This window comes from Salvelinus alpinus, chromosome 26 (assembly GCF_045679555.1).
Source record: "Salvelinus alpinus chromosome 26, SLU_Salpinus.1, whole genome shotgun sequence".
NCBI classification, from domain to species: Eukaryota; Metazoa; Chordata; class Actinopteri; order Salmoniformes; family Salmonidae; genus Salvelinus; species Salvelinus alpinus.
This window is the reverse complement of record NC_092111.1, coordinates 31,435,473-31,459,166: the sequence shown is the minus strand read 5'-3', so window position 1 is coordinate 31,459,166 and position 23,694 is coordinate 31,435,473. Positions and strand designations below refer to the sequence as shown.

The 23,694-nt window shown below is 45.7% G+C and overlaps 1 pseudogene; it reads left to right on the top strand.

The window, feature by feature from the left end:
* Positions 1–23,694, top strand: part of LOC139554344 (cytoplasmic dynein 1 intermediate chain 1-like) — a 131,480-nt pseudogene that overhangs the window by 52,039 nt on the left and 55,747 nt on the right.

The window sequence follows — 23,694 nt, the reverse complement described above, 5'->3', positions numbered from 1 at the left end:
CTAGTCATGTTGAGAGGGAGTGGGGTTGGTCATGTTACTAGTCATCATGTTGAGAGGGAGTGGGGTTGGTCATGTTACTAGTCATCATGTTGAGAGGGAGTGGGGTTGGTCATGTTACTAGTCATGTTGAGAGGGAGTGGGGTTGGTCATGTTACTAGTCATCATGTTGAGAGGGAGTGGGGTTGGTCATGTTACTAGTCATCATGTTGGGAGGGAGTGGGGTTGGTCATGTTACTAGTCATCAGTTTAAGCTGAAGGGAATGCTTGCATCCTAAATGGCACCCTATTCCCTACGTAGTGCATGGCTTTTGACCAGAGACCTATGGACCCTGGTCAAAAATAGTGAACTATAAAGGGAATAGGGTGTAATTTGGGAGACGACCTCAGCCTAGCACTAGCCTTTTCATCTCCCACATCTCCAGTCAAACTGTCACTAAACAAAGCCGTTGAAGCGTGAGTGAGCGGTCACTCGCGTGTGACACCCGCTGGCGTATCGGATGCCAATCTCTGTGGCCGAGGTCCAGCTTATCGGCCCGTGGCACTGAGGGTCAGACCTGATTAAAAACGTGTCACTTGACCCCTCTGTCGGACTTCAAAGACAACGGAGGAGACTGAGAGGGGGACGGAGAGGGGTGCAGAGAGGGGGACGGAGAGGGGGACTGAGAGGGCATTCTTTGTGAGGCAAGGCTGGTGCAAGGAGTAAATAACTTCACTAAAGGAGGGTAGAATGCGTCTTTGTTGAGGCCAGGGGCTGGCCCTGTTTAAACACACAGAGATATAGGCACACTCACACCCTTACACACGCCCAGGGTTCCTGTGTACCCTGACTTTGATCACCCCTTTGTCGTCCTTATGAGTTGTCAGAAACAGAACCCAGAGAATCAAGTGGTCTGAGATCAAAGAGTCAGCCTTGTAATGGGGACTGCATAGGGATAGACAAAATGACATCATGCAGAGGGACATCACAACCAGCATCTCACTGGGCCTGCCATTATTACAGGGGAGGAGGAGGAGGAGGAGGAGGAGGAGGAGGAGGAGGAGGAGGAGGAGGAGGAGGACCTCAGAGGACTTTGTTTATTCTTATTTACCAAGTGAATTATTTTGCAGCTGGTAATTTACTACTATGATGTATGAGGTAGTTTATTGTATCGAAGACTTTACTCTCTCCTTGATGGAAGTGACTTCAGTGATTTGGTGTAATGATCTAGAACTATTGTAGTTGTTAAATGAGGTAGTGTATCGACAGAATATATTTGCAACCAGACTGTTGTCTTTGTGTGTGTGGAGTTTGAATCATGTTTATTTGGGTATACACTCACTGTAGTGTATTTAGTGCCAGTTCAGGGCAGTAGTTTGGGAATGGGTGGGTGTTTGGCATGACAAGTGTGTAGTTATATTTCTAAGAGTGTGAGTGTTGTGTGTTTATTTATTTGTGACTCAGGCTACCACAGATGGCTGTGTTTGAGTTGTGTGTGTCTCTGCATATTGTTGTTTACCTATTTTGACCTCTTCCTCTGTGTGTGTGTGTGTGTGTGTGTGTGTGTGTGTGTGTGTGTGTGTGTGTGTGTGTGCATACTTGTATGTCTGTGTGCCTGCATGCGTATGTATTCATGTCTGTGTGTGTGTGTGTCAGGCTACCCCTGCAGGGAGCTGACAGAGGAAGAGAAGCAGCAGATCCTCAAATCAGAGGAGTTCCTCAGTTTCTTTGACTGCAGCATCAGGGTGATGGAGAGAGCCCTGGCCCAGGACTCAGACATCTTCTTCGACTACAGCGGACAAGACCTGGATGACAAGGAGGGGTAAGAATGTGCGTGTGTTTCAGGTGAAGGGTATTTGGTGAGTGTGTGTGTCTATCTGTTGTGAGGTCTGTAGAAGGAACATGGTGTGTGTATGCATGCCTATGGGGCTGCTAATGGCCTCATGGAGTAATGCCTTTGGTGTCAATCAGGACGTGACTCCTCATTGTTCTTCAAACACATGCCCTTCTCATGATGTCATCATCCTCTCAAAACCCCATTTGACCTCACTTACAATGACATCACCCAGTGACCTCTGACCCCTGTTTCTATTGGCCACAGGAATTACAAGGCGGGTCCAGTCTGTCCCTCAGTAGGTTGTTCTATGACAATCACTGGTCCAAACATCGAGTCATCACCTGTCTGGACTGGTCCCCTCAGGTAAGGACTGCTTTGGGGTGAAGTTTCCCCTATGTACAGTTATAGGATCAGCTTCCCCTCCCCAATCCTAACCTTATCAATAGTGGGGAAAATGCTAAACTGACCCAAGAATAGCATTTAGGTGTAACTTCACCCTACACCGCAAGTACCCGTGTGTGTGTTTTGGACAGAGGGTGTATGTGTCTGTGTGTGTCATCACTGACTCGACAATCATTGTATTTTAGCTTCTGTCCTCTCCACCCTCTTCCTCCTCTCCACCCTCTTCCTCCTCCCCTGATCCTCCTTTAATTTTCTGTCTTTCCTTCCGCTCCTCTATCTCTCCATTTTATTTGATCTTGTCCCCTCTCTTTTTCCTTCCGCTCCTCTATCGCTCCATTTTATTTACATTTACATTTACAAAGTCATTTAGCAGACGCTCTTATCCAGAGCGACTTACAAATTGGTGCATTCACCTTATGATATCCAGTGGAACAACCACTTTACAATAGTGCATCTAACTCTTTTAAGGGGGGGGGGGTTAGAAGGATTACTTTATCCTATCCTAGGTATTCCTTAAAGAGGTGGGGTTTCAGGTGTCAGGTGTCTCTCTCTCTCCATTTTATTTGATCTTGTCCCCTCTCTTTTTCCTCCGCTCCTCTATCGCTCCATTTTATTTGATCTTGTCCCCTCTCTTTTTCCTCCGCTCCTCTCTCTCTCCATTTTATTTGATCTTGTCCCCTCTCTTTTTCCTTCCGCTCCTCTATCGCTCCATTTTATTTGATCTTGTCCCCTCTCTTTTTCCTTCCGCTCCTCTATCGCTCCATTTTATTTGATCTTGTCCCCTCTCTTTTTCCTTCCGCTCCTCTATCGCTCCATTTTATTTGATCTTGTCCCCTGTCTTTTTCCTTCCGCTCCTCTCTCTCTCCATTTTATTTGATCTTGTCCCCTCTCTTTTTCCTTCCGCTCCTCTCTCTCTCCATTTTATTTGATCTTGTCCCCTCTCTTTTTCCTTCCGCTCCTCTCTCTCTCCATTTTATTTGATCTTGTTCCCTCTCTTTTTCCTTCCGCTCCTCTCTCTCTCCATTTTATTTGATCTTGTCCCCTCTCTTTTTCCTTCCGCTCCTCTCTCTCTCCATTTTATTTGATCTTGTCCCCTCTCTTTTTCCTCCCCTTCCTCTTCCTTCCCAGTACCCAGAGCTGTTGGTGGCGTCCTACAACAACAACGAGGATGCTCCTCACGAGCCTGACGGTGTAGCTCTGGTCTGGAACATGAAGTTTAACAAGAACACACCTGAGTATGTCTTCCACTGCCAGGTAAAATCACTCCCAGGTACAGGTCTATAAATCTGTTGAGTACAGGGCCTGTATTCACAAAGTGTCTGATCTAGGTTGATATGACCTATAACTGTTCCCCACGGGATACATATACTGGATTCGTGTGATGTATATGTCTATATATTTAACAACAGTCTGATTTAGAATTGTGTTTTGGGTCTCAACAGAGCCAAAATAAAAACGTTTTCAAAGCACCTTTTTTTTTTATGTATCCTGCCAATATCTGACAAAGTTACAATATTTCCCTCCAGTTGATTCATGTTTTAACTGGCAGCCTGATACAACTGAATGTGGGTAGAGCTACTGCAATATGTGTCCCAAATGGTACCCTATTCCCTAAATAGTGCACTACTTTTGACCAGGGCTCCCATAGGGCTCTGGCCAAAAGTAGTGCACTATGAAGGGAATAGGGTTCCATTTGGGATGCTGGCCTAAGACTAGGAGGACGCACCACTCCACCGCTGCAACGATGACAATGACACCAGAGATAAAAAATAAGGAGTGAAATGATATTTAATGAAAGCAGGGAGTTCTTCAGGGGTTCCTGGGCTTTGGCCTACTTGGGCAGAACATGATATTACGGAACATGTTCGCTCACTGGTGACTAAAAAATTCTGAGGTTTTGGTGCAGAAAATACCTTTGGGTTGGTCCTGATGCTAATTATTATACACTCTAGGGCGAGTTTTGAGGTGTGTGTGTGTGTGCGCGTGTTTGAGGGAGTGATGGGGAGGCGACTGAGGGCCGGGGAGGAAAGTTAGAGGGCCTCCCCACTCCCAAGAGAGAGAGGGGGATTACAGAGACATCTCCATAATAAAAAGATGTGGCCTACCACTTCCTAATCCAGCAGGCCACATGTGTTCACCCACCCACGTTGGATCCTCCAGTCGCATGTGCTGCTTGACTCTGTTTCCTACGCCCAGAGTCTACCTCATATACACACACACACACACATGTACACTGAGTTATAGACTCACACACTGTCACAGGCTCACACACACAGACACTCACACACAGAATCACAGACAGACACATGCACAGCCACCCACTCCCACACAGCAGACCAATGTACCCCATTTAGCAGATGTTTTAGCAGACCACATACAGTGCTAATATTTCTGTAGAAATGGGTTGTAGAAGTTGTGAGATAATGGATTTTAAAGGACACTTTTATTCCACTACTATTATTCATGTATGTTCATGCCTAAGTGTTCTGGTGTAGATATAACAGTACTACAATACAGCTACAACGATTACTGGAGTCATTTTTTCTTTACAAGCGGTTTGCTTCCATATTGTAGTCTGAAAGCTTGACTCTGTTGTCAACATGGGTTTCTATAGCGTAATGATGTGTGTGTGTCGTCAATGGCATCGGCGGCTGTGAGAGGAGTTGACAGCAACCATAGATACAAATTTACAACCACATAAGGTGTATGTTCTGTTTTTGGCAGTGATAAACTGAGTATTGAAGAGAAGTTAAAATAGTCCACATAGTTAAAGTGGCAATCAGCAGTTGGAACAATAACAAAGCATTTTCCCCACTGTTTTGGTAAAAAGCTGAGGGATGGTGCTGGAGAAATGTAACCACTCTCAAATTCATAGACAAAGCTATGGATGCAAGGACTGACCATCCAAATGATAGTTTTAACCATGTTTTGAGGCTCTTTAGTGTTTGTCTACATTTACTTTGTTAAACAAGTTTATATTTTGGGTTCTGATGGAGTATAACTTATATTCTTCAAGTCCAAAAATGGATGTAGCAACTGCAGATTGCCCCTTTTTAAAGGACAAGTTCAACATTTTACAACTAAATAGTTGGTTCCTCACCCTGAAAGTAGTCTCTGGGCCAGGGGGAACTGTATGGTTTGGTTTTCTTTTAAACAGCCACTACAAACTTCAGTTAACTTTAGCCACTGCTAGCTAAAAATCTATAAAAGTGACAGGGGCAATGTAAAAATTAAAGGGCAAATGTCAAACCGAATCACTTAGTTGATTTCAGTTTATTCAGGGTGACTGTTTCTCCTGGTCCATAGACTACATTCAGGGTGAGGAATGGACCTGTAAATCCACCCTGTAGATATTAACTGATAATACAGTATGCAGTCTAACCCTGCATGCCTCTTGTTCTTTGACACACACACATTGCTTCTCTCAGGAAAGGGGTCAATTTGGGTAAGTGAGTGACACTGTTGGGAAAATGTGTGCTGGGGGAAATTATATCAAAAAAAGGAAAGAAAGGAAAACCAAAATGGCACCTCCCAGGCTCCCTTGTGTCAGTCAGTATGAGTGTGTGCTGGGGATGTGCCATGTCTTTTCATCAGGAGGGGAAGAAAAAACACAGAATGAACGAGATAAATAATTAAATGAAAGAAAGAAAGAAAGAGAGAGAGAGAGAGGAGTCAATCTCCAACCGCTTGGCACGGGCCTGCTCCGTTTTCTGCGCTGGAGAGGGATGAAAGGAGGCAGAGTGGTCGGGGGAGAAGAGATGTTGTTTTTCGCTCTGGGGTCTATTACAAACAGAGGCGTTCCTTTCTAGTTATCCACAGATCAGATGGATATTAATGTGCGAGCATGTTCTGCCGTTTAACCCCCCAAACCACAGGCCCATTTCTTTTCTCTCTTCTCCTCTTCCTGAGGTAGACGCACACACTCATCCTTATCAAATCAAATTGTATTTGTCACATGCGCCAAGTACAACAGATGTAGACCGTACAGTGAAATGCTTACTTATACAAGCCCTTAACCAACAATGCAGTTTTAATAAAATACCAACAACAAAAAAGTAAGAGATAAGAATAACAAATAATTAAAGAGCAGCAGTAAATAACAATTATCCTCTCTTCAATCACACATGCTCAGCTCCGCCGGGCTCTGCCAGGGCTCTGCTAGGGCTTTGCTCTGCCAGGGCTCTGCTAGGGTACTGTTAGGGCTCTGCTAGGACACTTTTAGGGCTCTGCTAGGGTACTGTTAGGGCTCTGTTGGGGCTCTGCTCTGTTAGTGCTCTGCTGGGGCTCTGCTAGGGCTCTGCCGGGGCTCTGCTGGGGCTCTGCTGGGGCTCTGCTGGGGCTCTGCTAGGGCTCTGCTAGGGCTCTGCTGGGGCTCTGCTGGGGCTCTGCTAGGGCTCTGCTGGGGCTCTGCTGGGGCTCTGCTGGGGCTCTGCTAGGGCTCTGCTGGGGCTCTGCTGGGGCTCTGCTAGGGCTCTGCTGGGGCTCTGCCGGGGCTCTGCCGGGGCTCTGCCGGGGCTCTGCTGGGGCTCTGCTAGGGCTCTGCTGGGGCTCTGCTAGGGCTCTGCTAGGGCTCTGCTCTGCCAGGGCTCTGCTAGGCCTTTGTTAGGGCTCTGCTATGGCTGTTAGGGCTTTTGTTAGGGCTCTGCTAGGGTACTGTTAGGGCTCTGCTCTGTTAGGGTACTGTTAGGGTACTGTTAGGGCTCTGCTCTGTTAGGGCTCTGCTAGGGTACTGTTAGGGCTCTGCTCTGTTAGGGCTCTGCTAGGGTACTGTTAGGGCTCTGCTCTGTTAGGGCTCTGCTAGGGTACTGTTAGGGCTCTGCTCTGTTAGGGCTCTGCCGGGGCTCTGCTAGGGTACTGTTAGGGCTCTGCTCTGTTAGGGCTCTGCTAGGGTACTGCTAGGGTTCTGCTCTGTTAGGGCTCTGCCGGGGCTCTGCTAGGGCTCTGTTAGGGCTCTGCTAGGGTACTGCTAGGGTTCTGCTCTGTTAGGGCTCTGCCGGGGCTCTGCTAGGGCTCTGTTAGGGCTCTGCTAGGGTTCTGCTCTGCGAGGGCTCTGTTAGGCCCTTGTTAGGGCTCTGCTAGGGTTCTGCTCTGTTAGGGCTCTGCCGGGGCTCTGCTAGGGTTCTGCTCTGCGAGGGCTCTGTTAGGCCCTTGTTAGGGCTCTGCTAGGGTTCTGCTCTGTTAGGGCTCTGCCAGGGCTCTGCTAGGGTTCTGCTCTGCCAGGGCTCTGTTAGGCCCTTGTTAGGGCTCTGCTAGGGCACTTTTAGGGCTCTGCTAGGGCTCTGCTCTGTTAGGCCCTTGTTAGGGCTCTGCTAGGGCACTTTTAGGGCTCTGCTAGGGCTCTGCTCTGTTAGAGCTCTGCCTGGGCTCTGCTAGGGCTCTGTTGGGGATCTGCTATGGCTTGCTATTGCTCTGCTTGGGCTCTGCTATTGCTCTGCTCTGTTAGGACTATGTTAGGGCTCTGTTAGTGATCTGCCAGGGTTCTATTAGGGCTCTGTTAGGGCTCTGTCCCTCTTGGCTTGGCAGGGACCAGAGAGGACTCAGGCAGTGTTCCTTCAATTCAGTCATTTTTCCAGATCTTCCCACAGTGGCTCGCTTGACCGTCCTGGATCGCTCTTTCTCTCTCTCTTCAATTCAAGGTGTGTATTAGCATAGGAAACATATGTGTACATTGCCAAAGCATTAGGTGAATGCACCAATTTGTAAGTCGCTCTGGATAAGAGCGTCTGCTAAAGCAAGTGAAATAAACAATAAAAAGGTGAACAGTAACTATTACACTCACACAAGTTCCAAAAGAATGAAGAAATGTTTAATGTCGTATAATGTCTATATACATTGTTGTAACGATGTGCAAAGGGTAAAAAGGGAAAATAAATATGGGTTGCATTTATGTTTGTTCTTCACTGGTTGCCCTTTTCTTGTGGCAACAGGTTACAAACCTTGCTGCTGTGATGGCACACTTCAATATTTCACCCAATAGATATGGGAGTTTATCAAAATTGGATTTGTTTTCGAGTTCTTTATGGGTCTGTGTAATCTGAGGGAAATATGTGTCTCTAATATGATAATATATTTGGCAGGAGGTTCTCTCTCTTTCTTTCTCTCTCTCTGTCAAATATGGCTTCCGTCCATGAAGTTATTTAGTAACATTTGCCATCTGATGTTTTTTATTTTTATTTCACCTTTATTTAATCAGGTAGGCCAGTTGAGAACAAGTTCTCATTTACAACTGCGACCTGGCCAAGATAAAGCAAAGCAGTGTGACAAAAAACAACAGAGTTACACATAGGATAAACAAAAGTACAGTCAATAACACAATAGAAAATCTTTATACAGTGTGTGCAAAGGAGGTAAGGCAATAACTAGGCCATAGTGACGAAGTAATTACAATTTAGCAAATGAACACTGAAGTGATAGATGTGCAGATGATGATGTGCAAGTAGAAATACTGGTGTGCAAAAGAGCAAAAAAGTTAATAAAAACAGTATGGGGATGTGACCGGTGTGAAAGGGTTAGCTAGATAGTGGTGCACGCTCGTAGCATTTCAATCACTCTGAGACCTTGAAGTAGTTGTTTCTCTCTCGCTCCTCTCCACCACTTCTTCTCTTGTCCATTACTTTCTTTAACTTGTTTTCATTCTGTTATCTATCTCTCTACTTCCTTCTCTCTACCTCATTATCTCTCTCTACTCATTCTCTATACTTCATTATCTTTCGCTATACTCATCATCTATACTTCATTATTTCTCTCTACTCCATTCTCTCTACATCATTATTTCTCTCTCTACTCATTATCTATACTTCATTATCTCTCTCTACTCCATTCTCTCTACCTCATTATCTCTCTCTATACTTATTCTCTATACTTCCTTATCTCTCTCTCTACTCATTCTCTATACTTCCTTATCTCTCTCTCTACTCATTCTCTATACTTCATTATCTCTCTCTACTCATTACTCATTCTCTATACTAAATTATCTCTCTCTACTCATCCTCTATACTTCATTATCTCTCTCTCTACTCCATTCTCTATACTCCATTATCTCTCTCTCTCTCTCTTCATTCTATAGCTAGAGGACTTGTGATATCTCCAGGAGCAATATAGTATAATTTCTGTCTTTATCTGTTGTGGTCTAGTACTGTCTTTTTGCTCGCTAGGGTCATCTACTTTAAGTGCTGCCTGTCTTTCCAGTAGCCTTCTTGGTGTGTGAACTGCTGACTGCTCATAACTTGCAGATGATTGTTGACACATCAAACAGGATCAAGGGGCAGGGCAATTTATGACTTGTTTTGGTAATCAGTGGCTGTATTGGCGAGGGAGTGGTTTCTCCTCTCCTAGGCAATCAGCAATTAGTACAGGGAGGTGTGCTCTTCACCTCTGCTTGGCAGTTATTAATTAGTGTTAGTACTTCAGTCTCCCCTGGCTTCTCAGCGACAGCTGTAAGCGGCGGTCGTGTCAGTGGCGGTCTAGTTGGCAAAACTAAGACCGCCGCCAAAACAAATACGGTTCTGCTGAGTTATTTGTGGAAGGAAAGAGAGGAAGGCTCCACACCACTCTCACCTTAAGGAAAAAGATTGCAGTCAAAGTGCAGTATAACTGCAGTTAGAGTGCAGTATAACTATTTTGCAATTACTGCGTCCAAAATACCACAGTCGACTGCAGTTACTGCACTTTTACTGCAGTTTCAAAACTAAGTGTGTCACTTGAGTATCTTACCTAGTTATTTTCGGATTATCTTATTTTGCTCTTTTGCAACTATGTGTGTGTTTTCTATACCTTTTCGCTCCTCTCCCTGTAGGCTTTACAGATGCCCCCCTCCCCTTGGCTGCAACCATTATAATTTAGTGTACCCTGCACGCACAACCCATGTGGAATTCCGGGTCTCTGGCAGCGTTTGGAACTGCCAATCTGCAGTCAAGAATGCCAAGTTCATTTCAGCCTATGCTCCCCTTTAGTACCTTGACTTTTTGGCCCTGACGGAGACATGGATCACCCCAGAGAACACTGCTACTCCAGCTGCTCTCTCTTCATCTGACTACGTTTTCTCTCATAGTCCAAGAGCATCTGGTTGTCCCAGTGGTGAAAGGGCTACCCTTTTCTCCTAAGTGGAGATTTTCTCTCTTCCTCTCTCACCTGTCCACACACAAGATGGCGCCGGAGTAGAAGGCAGACGTTTTACGTGCCCCCAACCGATTGTTTTTTTGTTCGTTTATCTGCGTTTGTAACTTATTTTTTTACTATTTTTGTACATAATGTTGCCGCTACCGTCTCTTATGACCGAAAATAACTTCTGGACTGCGATTACTCACCACGGTCTAGCAGAATAATTTTTCTTCTTTCACGACTCTGACGAGCCCGAGGCGGAGGATATACGGCTCCCTCGGGAACAGGCCCCGACCCCAGTGATCTGCGTGAAGAGGAGGCCGGAGAAAGAGAGGCCAGAGGGCGGGCTGCCTTCTGAGAAGTCGGAGGCGATCGAATAAACCCCCACTCCCCTCAATTCTGCTCGCAAACATGCAATCTTTGGACAATAAAATGGACGAGTTATTGGGAAGATTAAACTACCAACGGGACATTAAAAACAGTAAAATCTTATGCTTCACGGAGTCGTGGCTGAACGACAACAATATCAATATACAGCTGGATGGTTATACGATGTACCGGCAGGATAGAACAGCGGCTTCTGGTAAGACATGTGGCGGCGGTCTATGTATTTTTGTAAACAACAGCTGGTGCACGATATCTAAGGAAGTCTCGAGCTATTGCTCGCCTGAGGTAGAGTTTCTCATGATAAGCTGCAGACCACATTACCTACCGAGAGAGTTTTCATCTTTATTCTTTGTAGCTGTTTTACATACCACCACAGTCAGAGGCTGGCACTAAGATAGCATTGAATGAGCTATATTCCACCATAAGCAAACAAGAAAACGCTCACCCAGAGGCGGCGCTCCTAGTAGCCGGGGACTTTAATGCATGTACACTTAAATCAGTTTTACCAAATTTCTATCAGAATGTTACATGTGCAACCAGAAGGAAAAGAACTCTGGACCACCTTTACTCCACACACAGAGACGCATACAAAGCTCTCCCTCTCCCTCCATTTGGCAAATCTGACCATAATTTCGTCCTCCTGATTCCTGCTTACAAGCTAAAATTAAAGCAGGAAGCACCAGTGACTAGATCAATAAAAAAGTGGTCAGATGAAGCAGATGCTAAGCGACAGGACTGTTTTGCTAGCACAGACTGGAATATGTTCCGGGATTCCTCCGATGGCATTGAGGAGTACACCACATCTGTCAGTGGCTTCATCAGTAAGTGCATCGATGACGTTGTCCCCACAGTGACTGTACATATCCAACCAGAAGCCATGGGTTACAGGCAGCATCCGCACTGAGCTAAAGGCTAGAGCTGCCGCTTACAAGGAGCGGGACTCTAACCCGGAAGCTTATAAGAATTCCTGCTATGCCATCCGCGAACCATCAAATTGGCAAAGCGTCAATACAGGACTAAGATCGAGTCATACTACACCGGCTCTGATGCTTGTCGGATGTGGCAGGGCCTGAAAACCATTACAGAATACAAAAGCAAACACAGCCGAGTGCTGCCCAGTGACACAAGCCTACCGAGCGAGCTAAACTACTTCTATAATCGCTTCGAGGCAAATAACACTGAAACATGCATGAGAGCACCAGCTGTACCGGAAGACTGTGTGATCACGCTCTCCGCAGCCGATGTAAGTAAGACCTTTAGACAGGTCAACATTCACAAGGCCGCAGGGCCAGATGGATTACCAGGACGTGTATTGCGAACATGCGCTGACCAACTAGCAAGTGTTTTCACTGACATTTTCAACCTGTCCGGGTCTGTGATACCAACATGTTTTAAGCAGACCACCATAGTGCCTGTGTCCAAGAACACTAAGGTCACCTGCGTAAATGACTACCGACCCGTAGCACTCACGTCTGTAGCCATGAAGTGCTTTGAAAGGCTGGTCATGGCTCACATCAACACCATCATCCCAGAAACCCTAGACCCACTCCAATTTGCATACCGCCCCAAAAGATCAACAGATGATGCAGTCTCTATTGCACTCCACACTGTCCTTTCCCACCTGGACAAAAGGAACACCTATGTGAGAATGCTATTCATTGACTACAGCTTAGCGTTCAACAACATAGTGCCCTCAAAGCTCATCAATAAGCTAAGGATCCTGGGACTAAACACCTCCCTCTGCAACTGCATCCTGGACTTCCTGACGGGCTGCCCCCAGGTGGTAAGTGTAGGTAACAACACATCCGCCACGGAGATCCTTAACACAGGGGTCCCTCAGGGGTGCATGCTCAGCCCCTCCTGTACTCCCTGTTCACTCATGACTGCACGGCCAGGCACGACTCCAACACCATCATTAAATTTGCCGATGACACAACAGTGGTAGTCCTGATCACCGACAAAAACGAGACAGCCTATAGGGAGGAGGTCAGAGACCTGGCCGTGTGGTGCCAGGACAACAACCTCTCCCTCAACGTGATCAAGACAAATTAGATGATTGTGGACTACAGGAAAAATAGGCCTGAGCACGCCCCCATTCTCATTGACGGGGCTGCAGTGGAGCAGGTTGAGAGCTTCAGGTTCCTTGGTGTCCACATCACCAACAAACTAACATGGTCCAAGCACACCAAGACAGTTGTGAAGAGTGCACAAAAAACCTATTCCCCTCAGGAGACTGAAAAGATTTGGCATGGGTCCTTAGATTCTCAAAAGGTTCTACAGCTTCACCATCGAAAGAATCCTGACTGGTTGCATCACTGCCTCGTATGGCAACTGCTCAGCCTCCAACCGCAAGGCACTATAGAGTGTAGTGTGAACAGCCTAGTACATCATTGTGGGGCGGCAGGTAGCCTAGTGGTTAGAGCATTGGACTAGTAACCGAAATGTTGCAAGATTGAATCCCCGAGCTGACAATGTAAAAATCTGTCGTTCTGCCCCTGAACAAGGCAGTTAACCCACTGTTCCTAGGCCGTCATTGAAAATAAGAATTTGTATTAACTGACTTGCCTAGTTAAATAAAGGTTAATAATAATAATAATCATTGGGGCCAAGCTTCCTGACATCCAGCACCTCTATACCAGGCGGTGTCAGAGGAAGGCCCTAAAAATTGTCAAAGACTCCAGCTACCCTAGTCAGAGACTGTTCTCTCTGCTACCACATGGCAAGCTGTACCGGAGCGCCAAGTCTAGGTCCAAAAGGCTTCTAAACAGCTTCTACCCCCAAGCCATAACTCCTGAACATCTAGTCAACTGGCTACCCAGACTACTCGCATTGCCCCCTCTCCCCTCTCCACACCACTGCCACTCTCTGTTGTCATCTATGCATAGTCACTTTAATTAACTCTACCTACATATACAAAGTTTACATACACTTAGGTTGGAGTCATTAAAACTAATTTTTCAACCAGTCCACAAATTTCTTGTTAAAACTATAGTTTTGGCAAGTCGGTTAGGACATCTACTTTGTGCATGACACATGTCATTTTTCCAACAATTGTTTACAGACAGATTATTTCACTTATAATTCACTGTATCACAATTCCAGTGGGTCAGAAGTTTACATACACTAAGTTGACTGTGCCTTTAAACAGCTTTGAAAATTCCAGAAAAGGATGTCATGGCTTTAGAAGCTTCTGATAGGCTAATTGACATAATTTTAGTCAATTGGAGGTGTACCTGTGGATGTATTTCAAGGCCTACCTTCAAACGCAGTGACTCTTTGCTTGACTTCATGGGAAAATCAAAAGAAATCAGCCAAGACTTCAGGAAAAAAATTGGAGACCTCTACAAGTCTGGTTCATCCTTGGGAGCAATTTCCAAACGCCTGAAGGTACCACATCTGTACAAACAAAAGTATGCATGTATAAACACCATGGGACCACTCAGGCGTCATACCGCTCAGGAAGGAGACGAGTTCTGTCTCCTAGAGATGAATGTACTTTGGTGCGAAAAGTGCAAATCAATCCCAGAACAGCAAATGACCTTGTGAAGATGCTGCAGGAAACAGGTACAAAAGTATCTATATCCACAGTAAAACGAGTCCTATATCGACATAACCTGAAAGGCCGCTCAGCAAGGAAGAAGCCACTGCTCCAAAACCGCCATAAAAAAGACAGACTACGGTTTGCAACTGCACATGGGGACAAAGATCGTACTTTTTGAAGAAATGTCCTCTGGTCTGATGAAACAAAAATAGAACTGTTTGGCCATAATGACCATCGTTATGTTTGGAGGAAAAGGGGGGAGGCTTGCAAGCCGAAGAACACCATCCGAACCGTGAAGCACGGGGGTGGCAGCTGCATGTTGTGGCGGTGCTTTGCTGCAGGAGGGACTGGTGCACTTCACAAAATAGATGGCATCATGAGGATGGAAAATGATGTGGATATATTGAAGCAACATCTCAAGACATCAGTCAAGAAGTTAAAGCTTGGGTCTTCTAAATGGACAATGACCCCAAGCATGCTTCCAAAGTTGTGGCAAAATGTCTTAAGGACAACAAAGTCAAGGTATTGGAGTGGCCATCACAAAGCCTTGACCTCAATCTTATAGAAAATATGTGGGCAGAACTGAAAAAGCATGTGCGAGCAAGGAGGCCTACAAACCTGACTCAGTTACACCAGCTCTGTCAGGAGGAATGGCCCAAAATTGACCCAATTTATTGTGGGAAGCTTGTGGAAGGCTACCCGACATGTTTGACCCAAGTTAAACAATTTAAAGGCAATGCTACCAAATACTAATTGAGTGTATGTAAACTTCTGACCCACAGGGAATGTGATGAAAGAAATAAAAGATTAAATAAATAATCCTCTTCACTATTATTCTGACATTTCACATTCTTAAAATAAAGTGGTGATCCTAACTGACCTAAGACAGGGACATTTTACTAGGATAAAAATGTCAGGAATTGTGAAAAACTGAGTTTAAATGTATTTGGCTAAGGTGTATGTAAACTTCCGACTTCAACTGTACATACTACCTCAACTAACCGGTGCCCCCGCACATTGACTCTGTACCGGCACCCCCCGTATATATTGTTCTTTTTAACTGCTGCTCTTTTATTTCTTGTTACTTTTATCTCTTATTCTTATCCGTATTTTTTGAAACTGCACTGTTGGTTAGGGGCTCGTAAGTAAGCATTTCACTGTGACTAAGTAAGCATCTGCGCATGTGACTAATTTTATTTGATCTGCTCATTTGAATTCCATGCTGTCACTGTCACTTCTCTACTCAAGCTTATCATTGTTGTCATCTATTGTCCACCAGGTGCCCTAGGAGAGTTCTTCAATGAGCTTGACACTTCATCTCTCCCTTCTGCTAAATCTTTCTCCCTCCTGTCTCCTGATTCTCCCTCTTTGGCCCTACTCTCCTCCCTTTCCGCATCCTATGACTCGCACGGCCCCCTTTCCTCCCAGCCGGCCTGGCCCTCCCCTCCCACTCTGTGGCTGAGTGATTCATTGCGAGCTTATAGAACAGTGCTGCGTACAGCTGAGCGAAAATGAAGGAAAACTAAACTTCTGGAGGGCCTATCATCCTTTCTTTCACTCCCTCCTCTCTACCTTCTGTTTCTCTGTATCTGCTGCTAAAGCCACTTTCTATCACTGTACATTTCAAGCTTCTGCATCTAACCCTAGGAAACTGTTTTCCACCTTCTCCCTCCTTAATCCTCCACCCCTCCCCCTCCCTCTCTGCGGACGACTTTGTCAACCACTTTGAAAGAAGGTTGATGACATCCACTCTTCATTCAATCAGCCTATTGAGTCCACTGGTCCCACTCACACAGAACTAGCTTACGGTTGACCTCTTTCTCCTCTCTCTCTCCAGATGAAGTCATGCGACTAGGGAGGTCTGGTCGCCCAACAACCTGTTTGCTTGACCCCATCCCCTCCCTTCTCCATACCATCTCTGGAAACCTTCTCCCATTCCTCATTTCCCTCATCAACTCATCCCTGACCACTGGTTGCGTTCCCTCTATCTTCAAAATGGCCCGAGTCGCTCCCCTCTTCAAGAAACCAGCACTCAACTTATCTGACGTCAAAAACTATATACCCTTATCCTTTCTTTATTTTCTTTCCAAAACATTTAGGTGTGCTGTCTCTGACCAACTTTCTCGTTATCTCTCTCAGAACGATCTTCTTGACCCTAACCAGTCAGGCTTCAAGACAGGTCACTCAACCGAGACAGCGCTTCTCTGTGTCACGGAGGCTCTCCACATTGCCAAAGCTGACTCTCTCTCCTTTGTTCTCATCCTCCTAGATCTATCCCGCTGCCTTCAACACCTTGAACCATCAGATCCTCCTTTTCACCCTCTCAGGGCTGGGTGTCTCAGGGTCTGCACACTCTTGAATTGCATCCTACCTGGCAGGCCGCTCCTTCCAGGTGACTTGGACAGGATCTGTTTCTGCACCATATACATTCACTACTGGTGTCCCCCAGGGCTTAGTTCTAGGCCCTCTCCTCTTCTCTCTATATACACCAAGTCATTCGGCTCCGTGATATCCTCACATGGTCTCTCCTATCATTGCTATGCATATGACACTCAACTACTTTTCTCTTTCCCCCCTTCTGACACACAGGTGGCAACATGCACCCATGTGCCTGGCAGATATCTCAGCTTGGATGTCGGCCCACTACCTCAAGCTCAACCTCAACAAGACGGAGCTGCTCTTCCTCCTGGGGAAGGCCTGCCCGCTCAAAGACCTCTCCATCACGTTTGACAACTCCACAGTGTCGCCCTCCCAGAGTGCAAAGAACCTTGGCGTGACCCTGGACAACACCCTGTCATTCTCTGCAAACATCAAAGCAGTGACTCACTCCTGCATGTTCGTGCTCTACAACATCCATAGAGTACAACCCTACATCACAGGAAGCGGCACAGGTCCTAATCCAAGCACTTTTCATCTCCCATCTGGACTAATGGAACTTGCTGTGGCTGGGCTCCCCGCTTGCACCATTAAACCCCTGCATCTCATCCAGAACACTGCAGCCTGCCTGGTTTTCAACCTTCCCAAGTTATCCCATGTCACCCCGCTCCTACGCACACTCCTTTGGCATCCAGTCAAAACTCCCATCCACTACAAGACCCCAATGGTGGAACCAGCTTCCCCCTGAAGTTAGGACAGCAGAGTCCCTGCCCATCTTCCGAAAGCACCTGAAACCCTACCTCTTCAAAGAGTATCTTAAATAATCCCCCTTCTCACCTCGACCCCACTCCTTTTCTAGCGCTGGCTTTGGTGAGAACTACTTTATAGAGGAAAAGTGTACTTACTATGCCTGTGATATATGGTTGACCCACCGAGCTATCTGAAGATAAATACACGTGGTCTGCCATTGTGAGGCCGGTTGGACGTACTGCCAAATTCTCTAAGGCGACGTTGAAGGCAGCTTATGGTTGAGAAATAAACATTCAATTCTCTGGCTACAGCTCTGGTGGACATTCCTGCAGTCAGCATGCCAATTGCACGCTTCCTCAACTTGAGACATCTGTGCCATTGTGTTGTGTGACAAAATTGCACATTTTAGAGTGGATTTTTATTGTCCCCAGTACAAGGTGCACCTGTGTAATGATCAAAAATAAGCTTTTAGTGCGTATGGAACATTTCGGGATAATTTTATTTCAGCTCATAAAACATGGGACCAGCACTTTACATGTTGCGTTTATATTTTTGTTCAGTGTAATATTTAAAATCCCCAAATGCGTTCACTTTTCCAAACAGCTAATAATAAACTAGCTAGTAGCCACTAGCTTCGTTAAGATTTGGTAGCGGCGAGCTGAATAATTATAGCTGTCTAGTCAGCATGGATATCCGAAAATGGCTGGGCACTGCCAAGAGCAATAAAACGGAGGACCACCATGTTGAGTGCGATACCGAGCTCACAGAGCAAACTGCTGGCCCGACCACCAAGGTTGAGGAGCCGAGCAGCAAATGTAATACCCGCCCATCCCCCACGCTGCCTGCTGACCAACAAGATGGAGAAGAGCCATAGCCTAGCACCAACAGCACGAGGGTAACATTACAACAAGCACCTGCACCTCCGTTACCTCAGCAACTAGGACCTGATGACCTGTTGGATATAAACAAACTGAACCAGTAGAAACAGAGTTTATTGATTCTCGCTAAATGAAATCGCAACCACAGTCAGCAACAACAAACGGACACCCCACTCAGTGTTCTTCAAAGATACGGCGGGCCTTTGTCAGCAATGCCGACTGTGCTGTTGGCACTGAAACATGGATGTGGATGAACATTTGTGACATCTACAGCAATGTGTGACACTTCCTTCTCCACTCTGTAGTACGTATTCAGTGAACACAGACGCAGCATGTTGGACCTGACAAGTAAATTTCGCCACGAAGAAGAATGGAATCAGAAAATTCTCTTGAGGTTCAACACAGCATGGAGGAGGCTGCAACTCGTCTAAATGGTAAGCTACAACCTTTATTGCCCTGGCCACCTTGACAGAATGATTAATTCATTGAGTTTCCCTTGTGTAAGCCTACTGGTTGTTTGCTGGATTTATGAATGTAGTGTATAGTTTAGGCCTTGACTTTTTACTTCAATGCATCTTTTAGATTCTTCATTTCATTGCTTGCTTTTGTGAGTCTAATTGCTATTGAGACAGTGCATTCGGAAAGTATTCAGATCCCTTGACTTTTTCCGTAATTTGTTGGTCTTATAGATTAAATAGATTAAATCGTTTTTACCATCATCAATTCACACACAATACCCCATAATGACAAAGCAAAAAAAAAAAAGGGAAATTTTTGCAACAAAAAAAAATCAATAAATACTGAAATATCACATTTACGTAAGTATTCAGACCCTTTACTCAGTACTTTGTTGAAGCACCTTTGGCAGCGATTACAGCCTCGAGTCTTCTTGGGTATGACTCTACAAGCTAGGCACACCTGTATTTGGGGAGTTTCTCCCATTCTTCTCTGCAGAGCCTCTCAAGTTCTGTCAGGTTGGATGGGGAGCGTTGCTGCACAGGTATTTTCAGGTCTCTCCAGAGATGTTCGATCAGGTTCAAGTCCGGGCTCTGGCTGGGCCACTCAAGGACATTCAGAAAGTTGTCACAAAGCCACTCCTGCGTTGTCTTGGCTGTGTGCTTCATTGGTCCTGTTGGAAGGTGAACCTTCGCCCAAGTCTGAGGTCCTGAGTGCTCTAGAGCAGGTTTTCATCAAGGATCTCTCTCTACTTTGCTCCGTTCATCTTTCCCTCGATCCTGACTAGTCTCCCAGTCCCTGCCGGCGAAAAACATCCCCACAGCATGACGCTGCCACCACCCTGCTTCACCGTAGGGATGGTGTCAGGTTTCCTCCGGACGTGATGCTTGGCATTCAGGCCAAAGAGTTCAATCTTGGTTTCATCAGACCAGATAATCTTGTTTCTCATGGTCTGAGAGTCCTTTAGGTGCCTTTTGGCAAACTCCAAATGGGCTGTCATTTTACTGAGGAGTGGCTTCCATCTGGCCACTCTACCATAAAGGCCTGATTGGTGGTGCTGCAGAGATGGTTGTCCTTCTGGAACGTTCTCCCATCTCCACAGAGGACCTCTGGAGCTCTGTCAGAGTGACCATCGGGTTCACCTCCCTTACCAAGTCCCTTCTCCCCCGATTGCTCAGTTTGGCCAGGCGGCCAGCTCTAGGAAGAGTCTTGATGGTTCCAAACTTCTTCCATTTAAGAATGATGAAAACCACTGTTTTTCTTGGGAAGCTTCAATGCTTCAAAAATAGTTTGGTACCCTTCCCCAAATCTGTGCCTCAACAGGCTTGGTTTTTTCTCTGAAATGCACTGTCAGCTGTGGGACCTTATATAAACAGGTGTGTGCCTTTCCAAATCATGTCCAATCAATTGATTTTACCATAGGTGGACACCATTCAAGTTGTAGAAACATCTCAAATATGATGAATGGAAACAGGATGCACCTGAGCTCAATTTCAAGTCTTATAGCAAAGGTTCAGAATACTTATGTAAATAATGTATTTCTGCTTTTTATTTGTAATAAATTTGCAAAAAATTCTAAACCTGTTTTTTCTTTGTCATTATGGGGTATTGTGTGTAGATTGAGGAAAAAAAGTAATTGAATACATTTTAGAATAAGGCTGTAACGTAACAAAATGTGGAAAAACTCAAGGGGTCTGAATACTTTCCAACTGCACCGTAGATATACAGTTTTACGTTATTTGATGGGTATAGGGACGATGACCAACATAGCATATTGTTTGTGCTCTGAGGTGATGCTGAAATTGGCAGTGCATCTAAAGTTATCCTTTCATCCCCCTGACTGGCAGTAGCCTTCTGTCCATGGTCCTGAATCGATGGTTACGATGTGTGCTGTTTTAATGAGTGCATATCAGGCTACCAGTCTTCGTGGGGCTTCTCTTCAACATCATGTGCTTTCTTGTGTGAAAAACAACAGTTGTTGTGTATATGGCTGTATTTCAGATAGGCCTACATGTTTGTATTGTAGGACCAATAGCATGTGTAGCCTACTAAAAAAAAGTAGGCAAACTTTCACTCTGTTATGATTGATTTGTATTACACAATCGTTGTGTGATAGGCTACTGTAAAGGTAATGTGAATACTAAGAAAATTACACAGCATACTTTTTCACCCCCTCCCTGTTCTCTTGCTATAGTGTGTGTGTGTGTGTGTGGACGTGTTTAACTATACTTGTGGGGACTAGAAGTCCCCGACTGGGGACATTTTGTTGGTCCCCATAAGGTCAAATGCTATTTCTAGGGGGTTTAGAATTAAGGTTAGAATTAGGGTTACGTTTTATTTTTTTCCTAATGATTGAAGTTTAATATATGAAGCCTGTAAGAATCTCTGATAAGCTAGTGGTGGTGCTCATCCTGTAAGCTGATCTGTGCGTGCTGGTAGGCACAAATGATGTGTAGGCTTACGTAGCTACGGCTGCATTTCAGAAACACATGTCAAAATGGGGTGTTATTACATAAAGAGAGGGTGGTTGATGTGTACAGCTACATTTCAGATACATTTCAGATACATTTAGGTACATTTGAACAGTAGTAGGACCAACCTACATTGTGTAATCAGCACCCCCCCCCCCCCCCCGCCCGGACGCCGCCTGGTACGGCAGGGTGTCCGGTATGACAGTGTGAACAGACCAATCTACGTTGTGTTATCAGGGCTCTAAAGCAATACTAGTTGTGCCCCCCCATGGATTTAAAATGACCCCTCAGGCACGTCATCTTGGGGGGATTGATGTGAGGAGGTTAATGTGCTGCTCCTCTCTTTACAGCCCTGTCGGTTGACCCGTCATCGCCCCAAACCCCCGGCACTCCGGTAACATCACAGGACCCTCTCAAGTGGGCTGGGTCACGCCACATCAATGGCACACCCTGAAAACCTCACCCTCACCCCTCAGCCCGCCGGCACCCCCGCTGACACTGTCAGCTCCCATCCCACTCTGCCATATTTTTATTAATATCTCGAGGTTTTCTTTAAACACAATGACTCGCCGTGACCTGCTCCCTGTGCAAGAGAGAGAGAGAGAGAGAGATTCCCACTCCAAATTATAGTGGTGGATGGAGTTGCATTTGCTCATAAAGCTAATTCACACCTGAATAATCTGTTTTATTTGAGATATTTTAATATAAGTTTGCGCTACTTCTCCTATGTCAGTATGACTAAGGTCACAGCCACTGAAGAGAGGGAAACAGAGAAACAGAGATGAAAAGGAAATAGAGAGGGCAGAGAGAAGGAGAGGGCAGAGAGATGGAGAGGGCAGAGAGAAGGAGAGGGCAGAGAGAAGGAGAGGGCAGAGAGAAGGAGAGGGCAGAGAGAAGGAGAGGGCAGAGAGAAGGAGAGGGCAGAGAGAAGGAGAGGGCAGGGGGAGAGGGCAGAGAGAGAGAGGGGGGAGAGAGAAGGAGAAAAGTAGAGCGAGAGGGCAGAGAGAGGGGGCAGAGAGAGGGGGCAGAGAGAGGGGGCAGAGAGAAGGAGAGAGAAGGAGAGAAAGAGAGGGCAGTGTGAAGGAGAGCGGGCAGTGTGAAGGAGGGGGGCAGAGAGGAGAGAAGGAGAGAAAGGCTGCTTGTATTCAGAGCCTCCTTTTCTTTATTTGATGAAACAGAGATATGGTATTACATCGGCTGTGCCAGAGACCACAGAGTGACAAAATCTGCGGGGTGTCGTAAAAAAGACAGGCAGAAAAAGAGCGAGGGAGCGAGGGATGCCAAGAGAAGAGGGTTCAGTCCATCTGGTCCTCATAAGCCCTGCTGAAAACCAGATGAGTGTGGTGGTGCAGCGAGAGGAGAATATACTGTCTCTTACTCAGTCATCTATCCTCCATCTATCCTCCTACTCCCTCCCTCCCCTGACCCCAACTCCAGGAGCATTTTTCCCTCCGGTAAGGAGGGAGGCAACAAAGGAGGGAGTGTTCGTTTCTCTCCTCCATAATCCCTCGCTCCGTGCCATCTCTCATCATGGGTTAGCCTTGTGTATTATTCTGTACAGAACACTTCCCATTAATATAATAGGGTCTGTCACAAGCACTTCACTTCTCTGAGATGATTTAAACAGCTGGCTTGGGGAAGGAAAACCCCTTTTTCTCTGTAGGTGCTGGGCCCTCGACTTGAGTTTTACCATCGCGTTTCAATTGAGAGTCGATGCAGAAAAATGACTTTCACTGGTGTTTTTCAGTGGGAGCTGTCAGTTTAAACATCCGTTCGGTTCTGGGCTACCGCCAGATGACTTTGCAGGATACGGACTCACGCTGAACGGACCTTGAGAAAGAGGAAAAATGGTCGAGGAGCTACTTAACTTTGGAAATGAATGTCTGATTTGGTTGAAAGAAAGTCATATTATTGAGGTATGATCATAATACAGACTTTGCACAGAGAAGTGTGCGAGATGGGTTTTATATAGGAACCTTCAGACAGGTGCAAGTGCCTATATTTACTGGAATATCCACTTTGTTTCAAAGGTACTCATGAGACTTAGATCTTAAGATTTATTCAGTTGTACAATGAGTATACCAAAAATTAGGAACACAAACACCTTCCTAATATTGAACTGCAGTTCTTGATACAAAACGGTGCGCCTACTACCGTACCCCATTCAAAGGCACTTAAATTCACCCTCTGAATGGCACACGTGTCTGAAGGCTTAAAAAGTATTCTTTAACCTGTATCCTCCCCTTCATCTACAATGATTGAAGTGGATTTAGAAAGTGACACCAATAAGCGATCATAGCTTTCACCTAGATTCACCTGGTCAGTCTGTCATGGAAAGAGCAGGTGTCCCTAAAGTTGTGTATACTTAGTGTATATAAACATACAGTAGCTCTTTTCCTACAGTGAAAATAATTTGCATATGTACTGTAAAAATAACAAGTAGATTCCCCTTACAGACAGATGCTTCCAGTCAGACGTGTGTTCACAGGCAGTGGTTGTGTAAACAAAGATTGAATCTG